Genomic DNA, 22330 nt, shown 5'->3' with positions numbered 1-22330 from the left:
CGCCAGCAACGACACGGTACCGAGAATCGGGCGCAGCACCGACACGGTACTGAGAATCGGGCGAAAGCCTACAGGATGAAAGAAACACACATACACACACACAGGTTATCGTGTCAAGCCAGGAGAGGAAGAGAGAGAGAGAGAGAGAGGGGGGGGGGGAATGGAGAGCGGAGGGAAGAGTGAGAGTGAGGAAGAAGAGTGAGAGTGAGAGGAATAGTGAGAGTCTCCTGTAGCTTTATTCACCACTTATATACCCAAGTCTCCAGGTAGAAAATATCTGGGAAGCACAGTGGGAAACCCTGGCTCGTGACTACCTGGCTCCTGACTTCCGTAACAAAAGACCAACTACGAGACCTGAATTAATTAGGGAGAAATCCCAGAAGACCAGCCTAAATCTCCAGGATAAAGGCTGAGGCAGCAAAAGGCAGAAGTAAATTGACCACCACCCAGGTGTGGTCCAGGTGTGTCAGTTCCACATGCATCAGCCGGGCTCAGCAGAGGTCATGCAGTGGAGACACCGGGTGTTTACTACTTGGTCTTTTCTTCCTGTGCCGTAAATACACGGGAGAGGCCTCTGTCCAACAATCCCATGACTTCTTAACTGTGGCCATGCAGTTACAAAGCAGCCAGGCCCAAATCCAATATGGCACTACACTGACCCTTCCATTTTCTTTATCACATCATGCTGTCACCGCACATCAGATGTGTGAGTGAGCACTGCGCCTTGATCCTGAAGACCAACCAGGGAGGAGTGCCCTTCAATTTCATCAAATGGCTCTTACACAGCCCAGTGCAGACGCCGAGGTCTACTGGTGTACACTGTGGGTGTGCACAGTCCTCAGTGGCAGGGGATTCACAGCTAGTGTAGAAAATAAGACATGCATGTTAGAAGACGCATCCAACATACAATTGATGGTGCTTTGTACTAGACAAGCAAAGAATACTGGGAACACGCAGGGTCACCCAGAAGGCAGGTTCTGAAGACTGGAGAGGGTATTTATCTTCGAGTAGTGGGATCATGAGATGGGTGTTTGGAGCTAGAGAAAGCACCAGGTTGAGCATAGCTAGGCTGGGCTGACGGGTCAGGAAGGGCAAGCCAATATCAGATGGTGCAGATCTTAAATACAATGTACGGCCATTGGATTTCATTGCAATAAATAAGAACAACAGTGCCAATCCCAGGCTTGTGTACGGCCTTGACCACTCTGGAGGCTGCCGTGCAAGCCAAGCAGGAAAAGACCCAAGGGCTCTGGAAAGGAGAGGGGACTTCAAACCCAACCCCAGCTCTGCCATTTACCAGCTGCGTGGCTTTGGGCTGCTCAATTTCTGCTTCGGTTTATTCGTGAGTAAAATGTGGGCAGCCTCCATCACACATGGGTCTGGGGCAGCCATGTGCCAGCCTTGTTTGGATGGGCCAGGTGGTAGATATTTTCCTTTCTGTAGGTCACAGTTTGCTGCCACTGCACAGCATGGGGAAGTGCATCGGCAATATGTAAACAAGCGAGCATAGCTGTGTTCTAATAAAACTTTATTTGCAGAACAGGCCAGCTAGCTGAATTTCACATTTGAGTCATAGTTTGTCAACCTCTGTTATGAAAGATTAAGTGAGCCCTTGTCTGAAGAGAGATGGGGGAGGAGTGAATGGTGGCAGAGAGGAGGCAGGGGGACAGACTGGGGGGGAGGGGTCACTACAGTCAGGATGTAAAAAAAAAAAAGAAAGAAAGAAGAAAAGAAAGGAAATAAGTGTATCTCTTAAGTAAATAAATAAAGATTAAGCAAAATAATGTTTACAAAGCAGTTACTATAAAACAGATTTGAAGCTGGGCCTGGTAGTGCACATCTTTAATTCCAGGACCCCAGAGGCAGAGGCAGATGAATCTTTGTGACTTCAAGACCAGCTTGGTCTTTACAGTAAGTTTCTGGCATAGCAGAGCTATGTAGTAACCCCTGTCTCAAACAAAAATTTAAATTAACAATTGCAATATTTTAATGATTTTTATGTGTACAGAATTATACACAAAATGGGTTTCATTGTTATATTTTCATATATGCAAATATTTTATCACATTCTCTCCCATTCCTCTCTCTTGTCTTCCCCTATGCCCCCTCTTCCTGTCAGGTCCTCCTCCCTTTACTTCATGTCTTTGTCAGGGTGGGGATGTGGGGGGGGAGACTATGACACAATGAGTTCGATCAGTTTAATTAGGATTTCTCACAAGAGCATGAGTGAGAGATTTGCTGGTGCCTGGGCCCCTTACCAGTGGCCACACCACTGAAGAAAATGTCTCTCCTCCCAGCAACCATTAACCATCTGTATAAATCTTCAGGGAAGGGCAGGTACAGGTGTGCCCCTCCCCACTCTGTGATAGATGTTCGTGGGCCCAGTCTTGCACACATCCTGCACAGATAACCAAAGCTTTGAGTTTAATAGCGAGACCGCCTGGAAGACAGCATTCCACCACACCCCTCACCTCTGCTCACTCTCATTCCCTGTACCCCTTCTTCTCGATGCTCCCTGAGCTGCAGAGAGGGTGACTTGATGTCCTTCTTAGGCCTGAAGTTCCAACAGCATTTTATTCTCAGCACCCAGACCAGCTAAAAGTCTTCACCTTCAAGGCCTATAACATCCCCGGGCTCCGGCTTTCTACCGTCCTTACAGTGCTGCATCCCGACTTTGGCCATCTCTGGATGGCGTGTGCCCCATCACCACACTGCTGTAATTGATAATGCTGTATGTGTGCTTCATCACTCCTTTTTCTGTTATGCTGGCTATAGTGATATTCCCTTAAGATGGGTTTCAGGACCAAGAGTTTGGGCATTTCTTAAAAGCGCCGTTTACTAGCAATATAAGGAGAAGAGACATTCCTTGGTTACAGTCACAAATGAGATGCACGTCCAGGTCTGGGTTGAGAAGAAAGGAAGCCTTATCGGCCATCCAGTCTCTTTCCTTCAAGGCTTGGGGGGTAGGGGGGAGGCTTCGGGTGGGGTGTGATGTGCTTGAGTTCCCCTGTTGGCCATGGGTCAGAACTGTGTAATGTGTAAGGGAAGTGCAGTGACAGGGCGCCCCCTAGCGAAGATAGTCCAGAATTATCAGTTCTGTCCATAGCTACGTTCAATTACTGTATTCAGAAATCTAGTTTCAGACAGATATGATTGTTCACTCCTGTAATCCCAGCTATCTGGGAAACTATGGAAGAAATATCTCGAATTGGAGGCCATCCCTGACTACGTAGCAAAACTCCATCTCAAAAAGTAAACACGGGTTTCAGCACTCAAGCTTATGTAACACAGCGGTGTTTCAGGAGATTCTCTCTTGCTGCCTTCACCCTGCCCCCCCTCCTTTATCTTTTCTTTTCCTTTTGGATGCTCCGTTTGTTGAGACAAGGTCTCACTGTGTATTTCAGGCTGGCCTTGAACTTGTGACCCTCCAGCACTCCCTTTCTAACTCCTGGGATACAGGCATGCACCACCACACATATATTATCTTATTCTTGGTGAAAACACCTTTGCTTCAGACTGTTCTCCACCTGAACCCACCCATGGACCAGTTCCGAGTATCAGCACAGTAACCAGCAGACGTATCATGGAAGACGAATGGGCTGACCAGGATTTATTTCGCTGTCCTTTTGCTTTGCTTACAAACTCTCCCAGGTTTTAACAGTTCAAACTCTTGTGCATTTCACCCTCTGGGCCAGTAGGATAAGAACTCTTTTTCCTTGTTTGACTTTACTCTAAAAGCACTGACTGAGCCTTGCACCCAGTCTGGGAACCGGTCCTGATAAATACCCAGGGCCCCCAGGCTGCAGCCGTGTCTACTTCCTCCTTCGATGACCGTATGGGATGACCTTCATCGCATGGCTGACTTCCCCTGGAGCCTGGGATGTATTAGTCGTGTTTCTAGATACATGGCCAAGAAGGTATAGTACTGGGATGAGTTCAGCCCTTGTCGGTCCCGAATTTGCAGCAATCCTCCTGTCTCAGTCTCTTGAACACTCTACCTGGCAATGTTTGTTTATTTTGAACTCTCAGTTTCTCCATGTTCTTGTTAAGCTCCAGCCAAAAGACTTGTATATAGACATCATCCGTCAGTATTATCCTCTAAGGCTTTGCGTATGCTGTGGGCATGTTAGCCTCCCAAGTGCCTTGGAAGATTTGCAAGAGCTAAGCAAATGCTCAGTTGTGTCTAATGGGGTCCTATCCCAAGACCCAAAAGCTGGGTGTAAGACTGACAAATCTTCCTGATTTGCCCAAGACCAAGGGGATCTAGAGGGGGCAGAACCTTGATTTCAAAATTGCCAAGGTCTTGGGTGAAGTGGGAGGTGTTGACTGCTTCACTGGCTCCGGGGTTCAGAAGCATGCGGAGCCATCTAATGGAGAAACCTGAGAGAGGCAGGATAAGAGAGACTCTCAGCTCATCTCTTCAGAGATGACCAGAAATAAAGAATTGTGCGTCGAGCAGAATCAACTGAGCAGTCGGGTCTGGAGTTCGAAGGGTCAGGGAGCTCTTCCCTGAGTGTAGCGGTTAGGATTTGACACTCTCAGTGGATCAGAGGCTCCAACACACAGTGCACAGCACCTTTTCCTTCCTCTTTATATGTCCGCCATCACGCTCTGAGCACTCTGAGACTTAGAAGGGTGAGGGTGTGGTGAGAGATTTGAATTGCATCTAAGGGCTCATGTGGTACATCAGCCGGCACCCTTCCTGAGACATCTGGATGCCAGCACAGAGGCTCACAGATGATGGAGAGTTCAGAGAACAGCAGAAGCAAGCCAGTAACTAGGGGTGATAAGCAGTCAGGGGGGAGAGAAGAGTAGCCACAGCATCTCTGGTCAGCTAGGAAGCGATGATGCAACTTCCAGGAATCTTAGAGGAAAACCACCCAAAGAGCTAGAGTTATACACCTCGGGAAATTTCCAGAACTACTTGGAGGAGTAAAGCACTTAAGGAAAGTACCCACGGGTAGTTATGGGCATGAAGGCAGGAGATGGGGATGATTCCTGTAAACAGAACCTGGGCTATCATTACTTGAGACTGCCTAGCAAGACCTGAGACATACAAACTCTAATCACACCAGGCTGTTATGAGGACAAAGTTGCTATCAGGGACACATGCTTGAAATGTTTCCAACAAAATATCTGGGTAACCCCAAGCCCAAGTCAAGAAATAGAACTTCAGAATTATCCCAGAGGGCCACCCCGAAGGCTTGCCATCTTCTTCAAAGAGACTCACCATAGTTTGGCCTTTCAGTTCTTGAACTTCAGATAAATGAGAACACATGTAATTCTTTGTTTTCCCCTTTGACTCAGCACTGAGGAGGAGAGTCGTCCATGTGGTGACATCCGGCTTTGGTTTATATTTTCAGCACTGAATGGCATCCCATCAGATACATGCTCAACGCACTCCTCCGTTCTATTTCAGGTGGTCTTTTGTGTTGTTTCCAGTTCAGACTTCTAGGCGAAGCACTGCCGTGAGACTTCACACTGCGTGGACTTTTGTAAAAGTTGGTACATTTCCGCTGTGTACAGGTCTGCATGTGCCACAAGCACCCATGTGGAGGTCAGAGAACAACTTGGGAGAATCAGTTCTTCCCTTTCTCCACATGGGTGCTGGGGATTGAACTCAGTCAGCCTTGGCCACGGCCTTTAACCCAATGAGCTTCCTCACCTCCCAGACAAAGTTAAGTTTTGTTCTCAGATGAAGCAGATTTTTTTTTCTGGATCCTAACTATTAATTTTTTTCCTTGAATGTCACCAACAGGAATCCTCAAGATCCTGTTACAACTTGGCTCTCAAAAATCCATGAAGTGAGGGAAACGGTGAAAACTTAAGGAAATAGGACCTCACTGTAGAAAGGAGGTCAGGAGTATGCGCTCTTGAGATATTCTCTCTCTCTCTCTCTCTCTCTCTCTCTCTCTCTCTCTCTCTCTCTCGCACACACACACACACACACACACACACACACACACACACACAAAACTGTATATGCCACCTAGTCCCAATAGAGTAAGTGTTCCCACCAGAGTCACTCTCCTCTTTACAGAAACATCAGGGCCACGTGACTGTGGACTGAAAGGAGGGGCTAAAGTCTTTCCTCTGTCCAGTTGACGTTTTTACAGTTCTGTCACAGCCGCAGAAAGCTAGCTAACATGAATGAATGGCTTCTCTCTTTCTGGGGAAGTTGAATGTGTTTGTAAGAGATCTGGCTTGTAGATAATTCATTTCCACTGACTGTGATCAGCATGTGTCTGCGATTCCAGCACTTGGAAGACTGAGGCAGGAGGCAGGAGAATTGCTATGAGTTTAAGGCTTAAGTTTGGCTACTTGGTGAGTGCCAGGACAGAGAGAGAGGGAGAGAGGGAGAGGGAGAGAGGAAAGTTTACCAGATGACAGATAGCAGGATTAAAAGTGCTTTCCACATAAGTCTGTCTACCTGAGTTCAATCCCTGGAACCCAAGTAAGGGTGGAATGAGAGAATGGATTCCACGTAGTTGTCCTCTGACCTCCACACACACACATGCTGGGACACATCTTACACAAACAGTGATAGTAATAGGTAAGATTTTTTAAATTCAAAAACAGAAAAGAAGAAAATACAACACTTACACGAGAACATTTCCTAAGCCAAGCACCGTGGTGCACACCTGTGATCCCAGCAGGTAGGAGCAGGAGGAGCGGGAAGGAGTTCGAGGTCATCTTCCTCTAGTGAGTTCAAGGCCAGCCTGGGCCACATGCTGTGTAAGTCAGTCCAACAATCACCCTGGCTTGTCAAACTGCACTTGGATGCAATTGCTTCTTCGATCTGTTCTTGCTGTCCTGTCCAGTGTTTATTTACATCTCCCCAGGAAAAGTAATGCTACCATTGGTTCCTGAATACAGATGGTTTGGGAGAAGTTTCCTTGTGCCTTCTCAGCAGTCCGAGGGTGGTGCACTCACTGAAAAGGGAGGCAATCCCACTGTGGCTGACTTCACCACGTGGTGTGTCACAGCGTGCCTCCATAGTTTAACTCCAGGTCGTAGTTGAGCTTCCCTGCCAGTTGAGGCTGCGTTACCTGTCCAGAGAGATTGTGTCCCTCTACGGAGGGATTACAGCAGACTAGCATGAATGTGTGACGACTTCCACATTAGCCTCTGATTTGACAGGTGAATTGGATACAGAAGAGAAGGACACCAGGTACTGACTTTCTATTCTCTACAGGGAAACAAAGAATGGCCATGTGGCTCCCAGTCTAAATGAATCAAAACAATTCTGATCACAACAAACTTGCCGAGGCAATGCAGCCAGGAGTGACAGTTGCTACAGTATTTTCCTAGGGGAACAAAAAGAAACATATATCTTCCCCAGATAGCATGGCATAAAGAAACATCTATTCTCCCTAGAGAGCATGGCATAAAGAAACATCTATTCAACCCAGATAGCATGGACAGACCAGATAAACAATGACTCAAAAATGAGCTGCACCACTCAAAAGCCAGCCACTAGACTGGGTACTGGGTGACTGGGTGACTGGGTGATGACTTCCCTGGAGCCCCCTGCTCAACATGCAGGCAGTCACTGAAGACTCCTTTTCCTCTTCCTCATAAGTGCTTATTGCTTATAAAACATGGGAGATGGGACCCATGAGTCTTCCTCCTCTCTTAGGAAAGGACATTTTAGTTCCAAAGAAGGAGGAGCAGGAGGAGGAGGAGGAGGAGAAAGAGGAGGAGGAGGAGAAAGAGGAGGAGGAGGAAGAGGAGGAGGAGGAGGAAGAGGAGATCACAAGATCACATACAAGCTGTCCACCAGATACCAAGTGGATGATAACATTTGCCCACAAATCTGATGGCCTGAGTTGGATCTCGGGATCCCACCATGAAAGGTGGAAGGAGAGAATGGATTCAGAGCATGCGCACCATGTATGCATACATATTCACACATATCTAAAAAAAAAAAATAATAATAATAATAATAATAAAGAAAAACACATCCCAAAAGGGAGCAGGAAATTAGCAAAGAAGGACTGATTCAAACAAAGACTGAAGCAGCATGAACACCAGATTCTGCAGTTCTGAATCCGGCATCCAGGTCACGTGATATCATCATACTCCCTCCAAGGGGCTTATGTGGCCCCTGCACCCCTCCACCCGCAGTCCATGTGGCTAAGTCCCTGACTGATGCTACTGCTTTTCTTCAGGCTTCCTCAGCCAGCATCCCATCTCCCTAGCACATTAGGATCATGGCCTCTCCTCTGTGATGGGGAAAATAGACACATTTAATCAAATTACACAGTGACTGAGCAGATGGGGAAAGCGCAGCTGGAAGAGGAGAGATGTGTGTCTTTGAAGGATGCCATGGTGGCAATGAACTAGAACCAGCCATCCATCCAAACAGGAATTTCCTCCCGAGGGCACACCTCACTTTGTGCATTCCATTCTATAAAATGTGCCACTCACAATTAGTAAATGAGTGTGCAGCATGGGGAAGGAGAGGGATTTGTGTTTCTGCCTTGGGTATCTCAGTGAGGCCTGGCAAGTGAACAATTCAAACAACTGATAGGGTGTTCACAGCCTTCGACGCCCCGCCGCCACCCTCTAACACCAGCGCCGCCTCTCACTTGCTGAACTGCAGCTGAAGGAGAAAGGGGGTAAGCAAGGAGGTGCCCATACCATGGCTCGCACAAAGCAGACTTCCCGGCAATCCACTGGTGTTAAAGCACCCAGGAAATAACTGGCTACAAAAGCTGCTCGTGAGAGTGCGCCCTCTACTGGAGGAGTGAAGAAACCGCGTTGTTACAGGCCTGGTAGTGTGGCACACCGTGAATCAGTCGCTATCCACTGAACTTCTGATTCGCAAGTTCCCCTTTCAGTGTCTGGTGCGAGAAATTGCTCAGGACTTCAAAATAGACCTGCGCTTCCAGAGTGCAGCTATTAGTGCTTTGCAGGAGGCAAGTGAGGCCTATCTGGTTGGCCTTTTTGAAGATACCAACCTATGCGCTATCCACGCCAAACATGTAACAATTATGCCAAAAGACATCCAGCTAGCACGCCGCATACGGGAAGAACGTGCTTAAGAGTCCACTATGAGGGGCTGGGGATTTAGCTCAGTGGTAGAGCGCTTACCTAGGAAGCGCAAGGCCCTGGGTTCGGTCCCCAGCTCCGAAAAAAAGAACCAAAAAAAAAAAAAAAAAAAAAGAGTCCACTATGAGGGGAAACATTTCATTCTCAAAAATATTTTTTCCTCTTCTTCCTGTTATCGGTAGCTCTGAACGTTAGATATGTACCTAAGTTTATGACTGCGAGTGGAAACATAGGAGACAGAATCAGGTATTAGAAGTTTCCCCACGTTCATTTGTGTGTGAATTTTTAATATAAATGCAAGATGCAAAACATTAATGCAAGCAAAATGTATAAATAAACCTGTTAAAATGTTCTGGACAATGCCAGCATTTGGATTTCTTTAAATAAGTAAATCTCTTATTGAGAGCAACAAAATGGTGTTTGAAGCATCTTCTCTTACAGTAGATTCCACCCACTTTTATAATGGAGGTGTCCTACATGCAAGGAGGACATATAGGACAGCACGTTTTTAACGTTGTATGTCTTCTGTGCTGTTCCCGTAAGTTTGCTATTAAAATGCATTAAACTATTAAAACCAACCAGTAGGGAGGGAACGTGCACGTGAAGCGGGAGTCATTGTGCTGAGTCTGTTCTTCCACATGGTGCTTCACAACCCTCTGGACCTCCAGTTACAGGGGTTCTGACACCCTCTTCTTACACATAAAATAAACACATATTTCCCCACTAATCAATATACTTACTTATTCACTTTACATCCTGATCACAGCCCCCCTCTCTTCCCAGTCCTCCTCTCACATGGCCCCTCCCAGCATCCCCTGCTCTTCTCTGAGAAGAGGGAGCCCCCGCCCCCAGATACGACACATCAAGTCCCTGCAGGACTAGGCACACCCTCTCCCACTGCGGCCAGACAAGACAGTCCAATTACAGGGACAAGGCAACAAAGTTGGGGACAGCCCTGCTCCAGTTGTTGGGGGACCTGCACGAAGACCAAGCCACACATTCACAACATATGAGTGGGAGGCCTAGATCCAGACCGTGCGTGCTCTTTGGTTGGTGGTCCAATCTCTGGGAGCCCCCAAGGACCCAGGTTAGTTGACTCTGTTGTTCTTCCTGTGAGGTTCCTACCCCCTCTGGGTCCCTCAATTCTTCCCCCAACTCTCCTACAGGACTCCCTGAGCTCCCTCTAACATTTGACTGTGGGTCTCTGCATCTGTTTCTGTTAGCTGCTGGGTGGAGCCTCTCAGAGGACAGTTATGCTTGGCTGCTGTCTGCAAGCACAACAGAGCATCATTACTTGTGCCAGGGATTGGTTCTTGCCCCATGGGATGGCTCTCAGGTTGGGTCTGTCATTAGTTGACCCCTTTCTCAGTCTCTGCCCCATCTTTGTTCTTGTATTTCTTGAAGACAGGACAAATTTTGGGTTGAAGGTTTTGTGGGTGGGTTGGGGTCCTTATCTTTCTTCTGGGAGTCCTGCCTGACTATAGGAGGTGGCCTCTTCGGGCTCCATATTCCCCAGTTCTAGGCGTCTCAGCTAAGTCACCTTCATAGATTCCCTGGAGCCTCTCCCACCCCAGGTCTCTGGCACATCCTAGAGATGCACCCTCTAGCCCACCCCCATCGATTTCTCTTCACTCTCCCAGTCCTCTCTCCCCATCTCTCCCTACACCTGACCCCCCACTATGGAATTAGAAAATATCTCCTGAGAATTCACTCAGGATAACCCAGACCCAAAAGGACACGCATGGTCTGTACTCACTTATAAGTGGATATTAGCCATAAAGTACAGAATACCCATGCTACAATCCACAGAGCCAAGGAAGCTAAATAAAAAGAAGGGCCAAAGGGGGGATGCTTGAATCTCACTCAGAAGGGGAAATAAAATAATCATCAGAGGTAGACAGAGGGAGGGAATAAATAAATCTTTTCAAAAAAAGAAAAGAAAGAAAAAAGAAAAGAAAGTTCTACTGACTTTTCTTGAGCGCCATCTGGTGGATACTTTTCTAATTTCCAATCAGATGACAAACTGGGCTGGGACAGCTTAGATTCCACTCTGGGAGGATCAGATTTTGTTTCAGTTCAACGGCACTTTTGCACAGTTAGCACCCTATAGACAACCAACTCTTCCTGTCAAAAGAGTAAACACTGATGTAATATAAGCCGGATGGGAGTATGGAAGTCCACTGTGAACTGCTACGGGGGAGGGGTAGAAGAGTGGGTGAGTGGGGTGAGAAGCTGAGAAACAGACTTCTAGGCCTTTCTGACTGCAAAGGCCAGTGCAGTCCTGGAACTGAGCAGGAAAACCCATACTAGGCTCCAAAGCACCTCAAACCTGTGCCCAGAGTTCTTGCAGGGAGCCTGATAGCATTTTTCCTGAACCTAATTAATGTCTCATAAAGGAATGGACACGGGTCCTCTCCCCAAAAGGGACATAATGTGACTTAACTTATCCATGTCACTTTAGCACTGACCCCCAACTCCACAGTTCCAACCCACAGAGAGCGGATCTCAGGACATCAGACAACAGTTTTCCTTCTACTGGAGAATGCCTTCATTGAGAAGTCCAGTAGCTTTTCATAGATATAGAAACAGGTTTCTTAGCTGGGCACAGCGCTACATACTTGTAAACCCAGAATTCAGGAGACAGAGGCAGAAGGATTATTAAAAGTCCAAGGTCGGGCTGGAGAGATGGCTCAGTGGTTAAGAGCACTGACTGCTCTTCCAGAGGTCCTGAGTTCAATTCCCAGCAACCACATGGTGGCTCACAACCATCTGTAATGGGGTCCGATGCCCTCTTCTGGTCTGTCAAAAGACAGTGACAGTGTACTCACATACATGGAATAAATAAATCTTTTTAAAAAAAAGTCCAAGGTCACCCTAAGCTACAGAGTGAGACCGTGATTCAAATATGAAACGTAAGCTGGCTGTGCTGGCCCATGCCTTTAATGCAAGCACTCAGGTGGATCTGTGAGTTCTAGGCCAGCCTGATTTATATAGTGAGTTCTAGTATAGCCCAGCCAATAATTAATGGGTGGCAAGATAGTTCAGTGGGTAGAGGCCCTTTCTGTCAAGCCTGAGTTCAGTCTTCAGGACCCACATGGTAGAGAGAGGGAGCCAATACCTACAGGTTGTCCTCTGACCTCCACATGTGCACTGTCAATAAATCTACTAAAGACTGAGAAAAGGGTCAGAGGAGTAGCCCTGAGGATATGTCTTGATTGGTAAGAGTTTTGTTTACCATGCATGAAGCCCTGGGTTTGATAGTTACCACTGGTCTAGGTTCAGTCCCCAACATCATATAAACTGGGTGTGGTTGCATATGCCTGTACTCGCAGGACTTAGGAGGTGGAGGCTGAAAGTTCTTAGGTTCAAGGTCATCCTTGGCCACACTGTAGGCTCAAAGCCAACCTAGAATAGATGGTCCCCATCACAATAAATAAGAAGAAAGCTAGGAATATGGCTCAGTTAGTAAAGTATGTTAGAACATGAATTTGAGGGCTGGAGAGATGGCTCAGTGGTTAAGAGCACTGACTGCTCTTCCAGAGGTCCTGAGTTCAATTCCCAGCAACCACATGGTGGCTCACAACCATCTATGATGATGTCTGATGCCCTCTTCTGGTGTGTCTGAAGACAGCTACAGCGTACTTATATATAATAAATAAATAAATCTTTTTTAAAAAAAAGAACATGAATTTGATCTAGAACTCATGTTTTTTTTTAAAAAAAAAAAGGCTGGGTATGTTAGCAAACACATGCTGTACCGGTACTGGCTTTCACATACATTCATGTTCAAACACACACCCAATATATTTTTATTATTACACAATATTCTTTAATTTTGCAATGTTGGCGCCAATAACCTTTGAAACGCATGAACAACAACCAAAAAAAAAAAAATCTCTCTATGTTCCTGGCCAAAAGTTAATGAGCCTTCACTGAAGATCTCTGCCCTGTACACTCTCAGCCATACACTGTGGCTCTGATCACTGCCTGCATGTATGTCTGCATGGCTACTTTTTAAATAAGGTCAGTTGATAATCATGGGTCAACTAGGACCAGAGGGCAGGAGTGTTTTTTCCTTTGAAGTTTCAGAACCACCAACTCTTCGGAGAAAGACCAAGATGTTTCTTCTCTGAAGATGAATGATTTCCAGAACTCTAAAGTGGTGCCTCCTTTCCCTGCCCCCATAACAGCCAAAACCGGTCACCTGTGCTTCCTGCTGCAGACCAAGGCAGCCTGCTACCCTGTGCTCTTGAACCACATTGAGCCTCTGCAATCTGAGTTTCACAACAGTGAAGCGTTTTTCTAAACGTGCAGATTTCATTTGTGCCGTTCACCTGATTCTAATCAGGCGACGTGTGCTGGAACTGAGCGATCCTTTAACTAGTTGGACTGTTAAGATAGGTTTGGGAAAAATAGGTTTGATATAGACAAACAGACAAAACACAGTGTACATAGTGCACCAGGGTCTACATTCAAAGCACAAACACACACACACACACACACACACACACACACACACACACAGACACTCCTTTGATCCCTTGACTTAGCTATGCTGACAGTTAGGGGAAATTTTCTAAAGCTATTGGTCACAAGCTCCTAGGAAAATCTGGTGCTTCCTTAAAAGAAAACGACCATGAGCCCAGCATTTCCAAAAGCAGACCTGGATTGCTTACTTTTGTTGAAGCTGTGTCAAACGCCTGACAAGAGACAGTTTAAGGAAGGAACCAAGAAGAGATGCAGTCCACCACAGCAGGGAAAGCACTGCGGCAGCAAGGAGGAGTGGAGGCAGCTGGTTACATTGTGTTCAGACAGTTAAACAATGAGACATTAATGCTCGGCTCACCTCCCCCCTTAAAAAGATTTAACTTTGTAGTCACATGTATGCATTGTGTCTGTTTGAGTTTGTACATGCAAGTGCAGTTTTCCCCTAGAAGGTAGAACAGAGTGTAGGACGCCCTGGATTAATGCCCTGGAACCGGAGGGTGGTGCTTGTGCAAAGCCCAGTATGAGTGCTGACAACTGAACTCAGGTCCTCTGCAAGGGCAATGGAAATTCTTACCTGATGAGCCACGGCTCCGTCTCCCCACCTTCTCCCTTTCATTCTGACAGAGACCCCAGCACATGAGATTCCTGCCCTATATCAAGGCGAGTCTTCCCAGATTACACTTTTATAAGTCCACATGGTAGTCTGTTTCCGTACAAATTGACATTAAAGACTAACTATTACAGAACCCTTGGGCATGCGGGGACCCCAGGCCAAGCTCTTCAAAAGTATAAGTGTGGCACAAATGGGGCACTGACTCTATAAATCTCAGTGAATGTGGGATTAACCAAAGTGCCCCTCCAGTACCTCAGATGGGATTCTGAGGCTCCATGCTTCAGACCTGGAAGTGTTCTGCTTTCTTCAGTGACTATTTCATTCCATGGAACCTTCTAGGAATACTGGTCCCCAAAGTGCTAGGCTTCCTCCAGCCCAGGCCAGCCTCCAAGTGGCCTCAATCTTTCAGACTAGAATCCTGAGGCCCAGGATGGCTGCAGGTGTAAGCTGTCACACTTAGCTAATTCCTTTCATTTTTATGTGTTTGAAAAGAAAAGGTGGTCTGTATTTTTAACAGATACATTTGCTGGTTACAGACTTTTAGGTTAGTGGCTTTTTCCTCTCCACAGGTATATGACCTGCTGTCTTCCTCCTTAGTTCTCTCTGTGTATCATGATTTCTATCCCCCGACTCCCACTACCTTTAAGGCTTCTTTAGTTTTGCTTTCATTGTAATTAAAAATTGATACAGTATTGGGTTTGGGGATTTAGCTCAGTGGTAGAGCGCTTGCCTAGCAAGCGCAAGGCCCTGGGTTCCATCCCCAGCTCCGGAAAAAAAGAAAAGAAAAAAAAATTGATACAGTATCCATCAATTTCCTTCTAGATCACTGTGTTTATGCCCATAGACCAGTGCTGTGGTTGGCAACGGGCATCAGTTAGTGTAGAAACTTGTAACTGGTCAGAGGGAAGGGAATAGATCACGGTTGAATGCTGCAACCTAGGCCTGGAGGTCTATACCACCCCATCCGATGTTCAGAGAACATCGCAGAAGAGGACTGGAAAGAAGGAACGAAGGTTAGGAGTGTGGTGGAATGCTGTCTTCCTGGATGACGCGGCCACTGCTTTCTTGAATTCTCAGCAAGTGAGTATGGGGGGGTGGGGATTCACAAGGCCCCACCCTCGCTGAGCATGTTTGGCAGTTAGTAGTGGGGGAGGGGCTCACCAGACCCCGCCCTTCACCCCTCACTGAGGAGCTACTGCTGACTAATGGCTGCTGGTGAGAGGGGAACATTTTCTTTCCCTGTGTACCTTCTGGTAAGTTGCCCATGACCCGAATCCTCATGGAAACAACCTAAATTAAACTCATCGGGCTAACACCCTGCAAGGAAAGGAGAAAGGAGACGGGGCTGGAAGAAGCAGAGAGTGGGAGAGCAGGTAGGAGAAGGTAGTGAGGATGAGAAATATCAAAGTATACATGTATGAAAATATAATGGTGAAGCCAATAATTGTGCAAAATTAATATATGGTAATTTTAAAAAACCAAGTCAAGGTCTCACGTATTTCACGTTGGCTTCAGGCTTGGAATATAGGCAAGGCTGACCTTGAACTCTTGGTCTTCCCAAGCATGAAAATTTCAGGCATGAGACATCATGCCTACCAACCTTACTTTTCTTTCTGTGTTCATCCATCATTTTCTGGTGAGGGTTGGATTTTATTTTGTTTTTCTTACAGGTAGAATCTCACATTTTGTAGCCCAGGCTGGCCTCAAGGTCATGATCCCCATGTCTGAGCCTCCTAAGTTGAGCCTCCCAAGTGCTGGTATTAACAGGGTCCTGGGCTTATGTGGGAAAGGAGATGCAGTGGGGTATAGAGATGGAAAGAAATGGAAAAAGAAAGGAGGAAAAAACCAGATTGGACCTGCAAGGGACAGCAGAGGCACACACCTCATGGCACGGGGCTTGACAGTTGAGTGAAGTTCTCATCAAGCATGCAGATCTGAATGTTCTAGATCTCACCTGCTCGCTCCCACAGGGCATCACCAATGCGGATCTTCCCGCTCTGGATCTTGCCCTACTGGCTCACACGGCTGCACAAATTGGTTTCTTCCCTGCTTCTCAGAATAAAATAACCACGCTGATGAAAAGGAATAAGAAAGTAACTAACGATGAGCTTGACATAAGTGAGCATGACCCAGGACACCTTTCTGCATTGCCCCAATGGCATCTCCATTGAGGAAGAGGCCACGAGAACATTTGGCGTCACAGACACAAGGCATCGTACCGTGTTCTTAGCTTTGGGGCTGGTAGAGACAAAGAGGTCTGTCAGGCCTAATTATAACAACCGGGAGTTTTAGCTAATGAGAAAATGCTAGCTTGGATACAGAGTTTGATCGTCAACAGCTGTTAAAGGGCTCTGAGATGGCTAAACAGCCCTTCTCTCCATAATCACAGCTGTGGTCAAGCAGCCTGCAAACTCATCCAAGAAGTGTAATCCACACCTTTTCAAGTGACTGGGGACAGCCAGCCTTTCCTTGGCCTCAACCATTCTGAATCAGTTCACCTTTCTAGGATAGAGGAGCTTGGGGAGTGAGGATGGCAGAGACAGGCGGAGCTCTCCGGGCCTCATCTGGCGATCTCACTTTAGGTTTGGGTGGCCCATGCTGGGGATACCACTGAGCTACACTCTCAGCTCTTCTGATTTCGTTTTGCAGTTGTTTTTGTTTTGTGTAGAGTTTCATTCTGTGCCTATTGAGTGTTGTGCCGGGGCGCTGGTACTCACTATGAGGCTCTGACAAGCCTCTAATAATAACCAACTTCCTGCCTCTGCTTCTGGAGTGCTAGGAGAGCCACTGAGAGCCACCGCATCCAGTTCAACCCCATCGTGTTTTTTAACGTAAATGGTTAATGTAAGCATGGTGGATGAGAAATGGCGTAGGGGTCTCGTGTTCCCTTCGCCCTGGCTGTCTTCTTAGCACGCTTTCTTTCTTAACTGCTCTCAGCTTCTGTCCCCGAAGTAAATCCTTCTCTTCATTCTTTCCCTGTTCCTGAGTTGGTAGTTTCCTCTTGCCACTGTAGCAAATTAAACCAACAAGCACATATTCACTAAGTTCTGTAGTCTAGGAATCTGAAAACAGTCTCCTTGGAGGGAAGTCAGTGTGCCATGAGAGAGGTTCCTTCTTGAGGTTAGGAGATAAGCATTTTCCTTGTCATTTCCTCATTCTAGGGGCCATGTGTGCCCTTTGGTTCCTGGGCCCCTTCCTCTAGCCTCACAGATGACCACTTCCTACCTCCGTCATCGTCATCGTCATCGTCATCGTCATCGTCATCGTCATCGAATGGCCTCCTCTGTGCCTGTTTCTGTTTCACTTTCTATTGGCAAAGCCTGGGACTTGGCACCTGCAGTGTGCTGGGCTCAGCCACCATCGGCAGCACACCAATCAGAGAGACAAGTGACAATAAAAGGGGAGGGAAGAGGAGCTCGTTAGTGTGGCCCCCACGTCCATATCTGGGATAGTGACATGATGTTTGGGTTTAAACAGAGAGCCAAAGGTATGTATGACTGAGCAGAGACGGGATAACACTGTCGCCCGTGACTGACTTTTGTCGTCGGGGCTGGAACATCCCCTGCAAGGTACTCTCCTCTGTTGCCAGAACTATGGGATGTCTCTTCCCAGGGAACCACGTTCTTCTTCTGACCAGCACTGGGCTGCTGGCAGGAGATTCCTGAGGAAAATTCCAGTTCTTTGGGGTCTATGTCTCAGTAGTGTGACAACCACAGAGGGGCACAGTAGTCTCTCTTGAGAATATCCTCCCTTCTGCCAGAGCAATTAATCACAATTCTTCCTCTGATCCCTTGCAGTTACACTGAGCCTACCCACATAATCCAGAATATTCTCCCTTTTTAAGATCCTCGGGGTAATTTTATTTGCAAACTCCCTCTGGCATTGATAAGGGAGGACCCAGGCCACTATGGATGGTGCCACCCCTGGGTACGAGGTCCTGCATGGCATAAGAACTTGTCTTAGTCTGAGTTTCTGTTGCTGCAATGGAATGCTATGACCAAGAGTAAGTTGGAGAGGAAAAGATTCATTTGGCTCACACTTCCACATTGTAGTCTATCACTGAAGGAAGCCAGGACAGGAACTCAAACAGAGCAGAACCCGGAGGCAGGAGCTGATGCAGAGACCATCGAGGGTGCTGCTTACTGGCTTGCTCCTCGTGGCTTGCAGAGCCTGCTTTCTTATAGACCCCAGGACTTTCAGTGTAGGGACGGCACCACCCACAATGGGCTGGGCCCTCCACCATTCGTTACTAATTAAGAAAATGCTCTACGGCTTGCCTACAGCCCGATCTTATGGAGGCATTTTTCTCAGCTGAGACTCCCGCCTCTCAGATGACGTTAGCTTGAGTCAAGTTGACAGAAAACTGTCCAGCACACAACTGACCCTTCTTCAACTTGACAAACACACATCACTGTTAAGCCAAAACCTTTTCCTTTTTGTTCATCCACCAAGATCACACATTAATAAAAACACTACAATATAAAACATTCTATAAACTTGACCTATGGCCTTACAGATTAAAATACTTTAAAAGTTATCTCTTTAAAAATATCTAGTCTCTTCTAAAATTCAACACCTGTAAAACTCCAAAATAACTCTCTCTCTCTCTCTCTCTCTCTCTCTCTCTCTCTCTCTCTCTCTCACACACACACACACACACACACACACACATTCACACAAAGTCTCAACTGTAGGCTCCTGTAAAATAAAAAATGAATACTTTTTTACTTCAAGAGAGAAGAACCAGGTCACCGTCACAATCTGAGCTGATGCAGAGGCCATGAAAGGATGCTGGCCTTTTCTTCATCACTTTCTCAGCCCGCTTTCTTATAGAACCCAGGACTACCAGACCAGGATGTCACCACCCACAATGGGCTGGGCCCTCCACCATCAAGCCTGATCTAATGAAGGCATTTTCTCAGTTGAGGCTCCCTCCTCTCAGATGACAATAGCTTATGTCATAAATAAAACTAGCCAGCCCAGGAGGCATTCTCATTCAGACTGCCCCCACACAGGCACACTCTTACCCCTGAGCCAACACCACAGCCCTAGGTTACCTTTCCCTAACACCTTGGGGTAAATTGCAACCCTTGAGAATATTAACTTAGAAAGGCCCCGGATTGTACATGCATGGCCATTGTAAAGACACCTAAATGCTATTGTTTGGAGAAGCTTGAAACCTCATCTCGGGTATCCACTGACATTTACTATAATGGACTATAATGCAGTCTCCCTTAATAAAACTTTGCCTCTCTTTAACACTTCCCTAAGTTCTCTTCTGCAGCACAGTCAAGGGTTAAGTTTCCTTAAGTCAGTGGTTCTTAACCTTGGGGTTGCACATCAGATATTTGCATTACAATTCACAGCAGTAGCCATAATAAAGCTAGGAAGTAGCAATGACATAATTTTATGGTTGGGGGGTCACCACAACATGAGGGACATACAGGTTGCGGCCTTAAGAAGGTGGAGAACCCCTGCCGTAAGTGGAGGTTCCTAAGTAGGAAGGAAGTGAACTCCTCAGGCTGCTGGTGACAGGGTTGGGCTTCATTTCCCCACTGCTGACACTCACTGAGCTATATCCCCACACCCCATCGTCCTTTGTATAACTAACTTCTTATCAGTTTCAGCCCAAATACCATCTTCTCAGGAAAACCTTCCCTGAACGTAAAGTCTAAAGGCGACACGCCCTCCTGTCCTTCCTACCATCTCTTGCCTTTAGAGATTCCACTATACTTATCCTCCCCACAGATTATTATTAACTAATTTTTGTTTTCACCCAGCATATAAACTTTAAGAAGCATCCTCTCCCTTGGAACTGCAAAACTTATTTAAAGGTATCTTCAGTGTAAAAGCGAAAAGAAGTCCTTGATTCCACCCAGAGCATTCATAAATATGGGCAGCATAACAAGTTCTTCCTATAAACGAATCCCACGGAAAAGGGCAAACTAAGTTGGCCCTGGACATGAGTTCCACCCCAAGTTACAGCAAAACCCCAGTGCATCGGATTGTAAGGTTACTGTACCATCCAGACTTTATAGCCTACGTCTTCCACAGAATAAGAAGTAAGACTCAGTTCAACCAGTGAAGTATCCCGGTAACACTCCTAAGGTCAGGAGACATGTATGCTCCCGTCCCACCAATTTGTTAGATTAACCCCGGTTTCCCCTTTCAACTTTTTCTCGCAAGGCCAATTGGGAAGCTTTGAATACATGTGAGGAGCTGGGTGTTGTGACTACACCTTTAATCCTACTACTAGGGAGTTCAAGGCCAGCCTGGTCTACAGAGCCAGTTCCAGTACAGTCAAAACTATGTAGAGAAACCATGTCTTTAATAAAAAAAGAAAGAAAGAAAAAAAAGAAAGAAAGAAAGGAGGGAAGGAGGGAGGGAGGGAGGGAGGGAAGGAGGGAAGGAGGGAGGGAGGGAAGGAGGGAGGGAGGGAGGGAGGCATGATACTGGAATGTGGCCACACTAGATCTTACATGATTGAGTTCTCAATGAGAATAAGTAGGGGGTATTCATGAACACTGATGCTGTAGCCAATGCACAGGAACCCAGAAAAGTCCACTCGGTGAAGGAGGGTGGGGTCACTGTAACCCTGGGCCAAGCTGGGGGATGCACTGTTGGGGGCTCCTCTCTTCGACCTGGGGCCAGGTTGTAAGGTCCTAGTCACATTAGCGAAGCCTTTCCTAACAGGCCAGAAATCTCCACCAGGGCTGCCAACCCCAGCCCAAGGGCTCACAGACAACAAGAAGTATCTCTTGTTATACTGTTTCAAGACAAGATCTCTGGTAGCCTAGGCTAGCCTGGAATCGGTTTTGATTCGGCCCTGATCTCCCTGTGTCTACGTCCCAAGTGCTGAGATCACAGACAGTTGTCGCCATGCAGGTTTGGCATGGGATTTTCCTCCATTAAAGTTTCAACTCCAGCGTTCTCCAAAGTGTCTCAGCTGACTGGCTTAGAGTGAGGGGTGCAGGGTACACTAATCCCCACGGTGTCTTATCTCATCCCCACAGCACACACTTCCATGCTGTCAGGCTCACATTGCATTGAAAAAAGCAAAAATGTGGAGAGGTAGTTTTAGAGTCGGTTTCTTTCTCGTTGGAGAAGCTGGACATCAAATGCGGCTGGACAGTTTATAATCTACCCACCAAGTCGGCGTCACTTCTCACCGTGCAGGTTTGGAGCTCACAACTGGGCTCCAAATAGAAAATTAGGTCCGCAGCTCTCTTACCTCCTCTGGTCCCCATTAATGCTGTTACTCTTATCCCCGAGAGCTATGGGCAGCCAGCTGTAGCCGCTGAAGTGTCTCTGTTCCCAAGGGCCTGGGGCCAGAGAAGGGAAAAGATTGAAGTCTAGAGGAAAGGGCAGAACCACCTCCCCAGTTCTTCCAAGAAGGCCAGGGTTCCTGCTTTGTGGATGGAGGTTATAGCACAGGCTGAGAAATTGTCAGTCCATAGTTCTTCACGACATACTTGTGTTTGCATTTGATATGAAGATTGTCAGGTACAGTAGTAAGGGAGGTTATAATATAGAATAATCAAGGCTCAACTTTCCCAACAGTTTTAATCCTTTCTTTAAAAAAATTAATCATCTAACTTCTAAAGAACAAAGCCACTACCCACCCTTGTACTTTATTTATAAACAATGAGACTTCTTCCCCTCCCTTCCCCCATTCCCAACTGGGGCTGACCTGGAACTCCTAGGTTCAAATGGTCCTCTAGCATTATCCATGGCCTCTACTGTATCTAGACTTAATCTTGAAGTCTTTCTTGGGGCAAGAAATGAGCAGCTCTTGCCTTTCTCAGCCCTGTCTCTGGTCTCCACTGGAATTGCTGGAAGGCAAGAACCAACTCTAATGTGTGTGTGTGTGTGTGTGTGTGTGTGTGTGTGTGTGTGTGTGTGTGTTGCTGGGAATCGAACCCGTGGCTTTGCCCATTCTAAATATGTTCAACTAGGAGCTATAAATACCCAGCCAATGAATGAGCCCTAAAGTGGAAAGAAGTTACTATGAGATTTAGTTCCCTCGCGGAGACAGCATATTTCTATGTTTATTTCAGATATGAATCAGCCAGTCAGCGTAAATTGTGCGTGTTAAAGCTCACCAGGTACAGGTAAGGGCTTCACTGCTGGAGAAATTCGTCTGGGTAGGATTTAGAAAAAAAAAAAAAAATGTGT

The 22330-nt window shown here is 46.7% G+C and overlaps 1 pseudogene; it reads left to right on the top strand.

Moving 5' to 3' along the window:
* The first annotated feature begins 8196 nt into the window (after positions 1 to 8196).
* H3f3l (histone H3.3 like) lies at positions 8197 to 9369 on the top strand (annotated as a pseudogene).
* The last annotated feature ends 12961 nt before the right edge of the window (positions 9370 to 22330 follow it).

The sequence above is a fragment of the Rattus norvegicus genome, chromosome 2 (genome assembly GCF_021556685.1).
Source record: "Rattus norvegicus strain SHRSP/BbbUtx chromosome 2, alternate assembly SHRSP_T2T, whole genome shotgun sequence".
Taxonomy (NCBI): Eukaryota; Metazoa; Chordata; class Mammalia; order Rodentia; family Muridae; genus Rattus; species Rattus norvegicus.
This window is presented reverse-complemented; position numbering and strand designations above follow the sequence as displayed.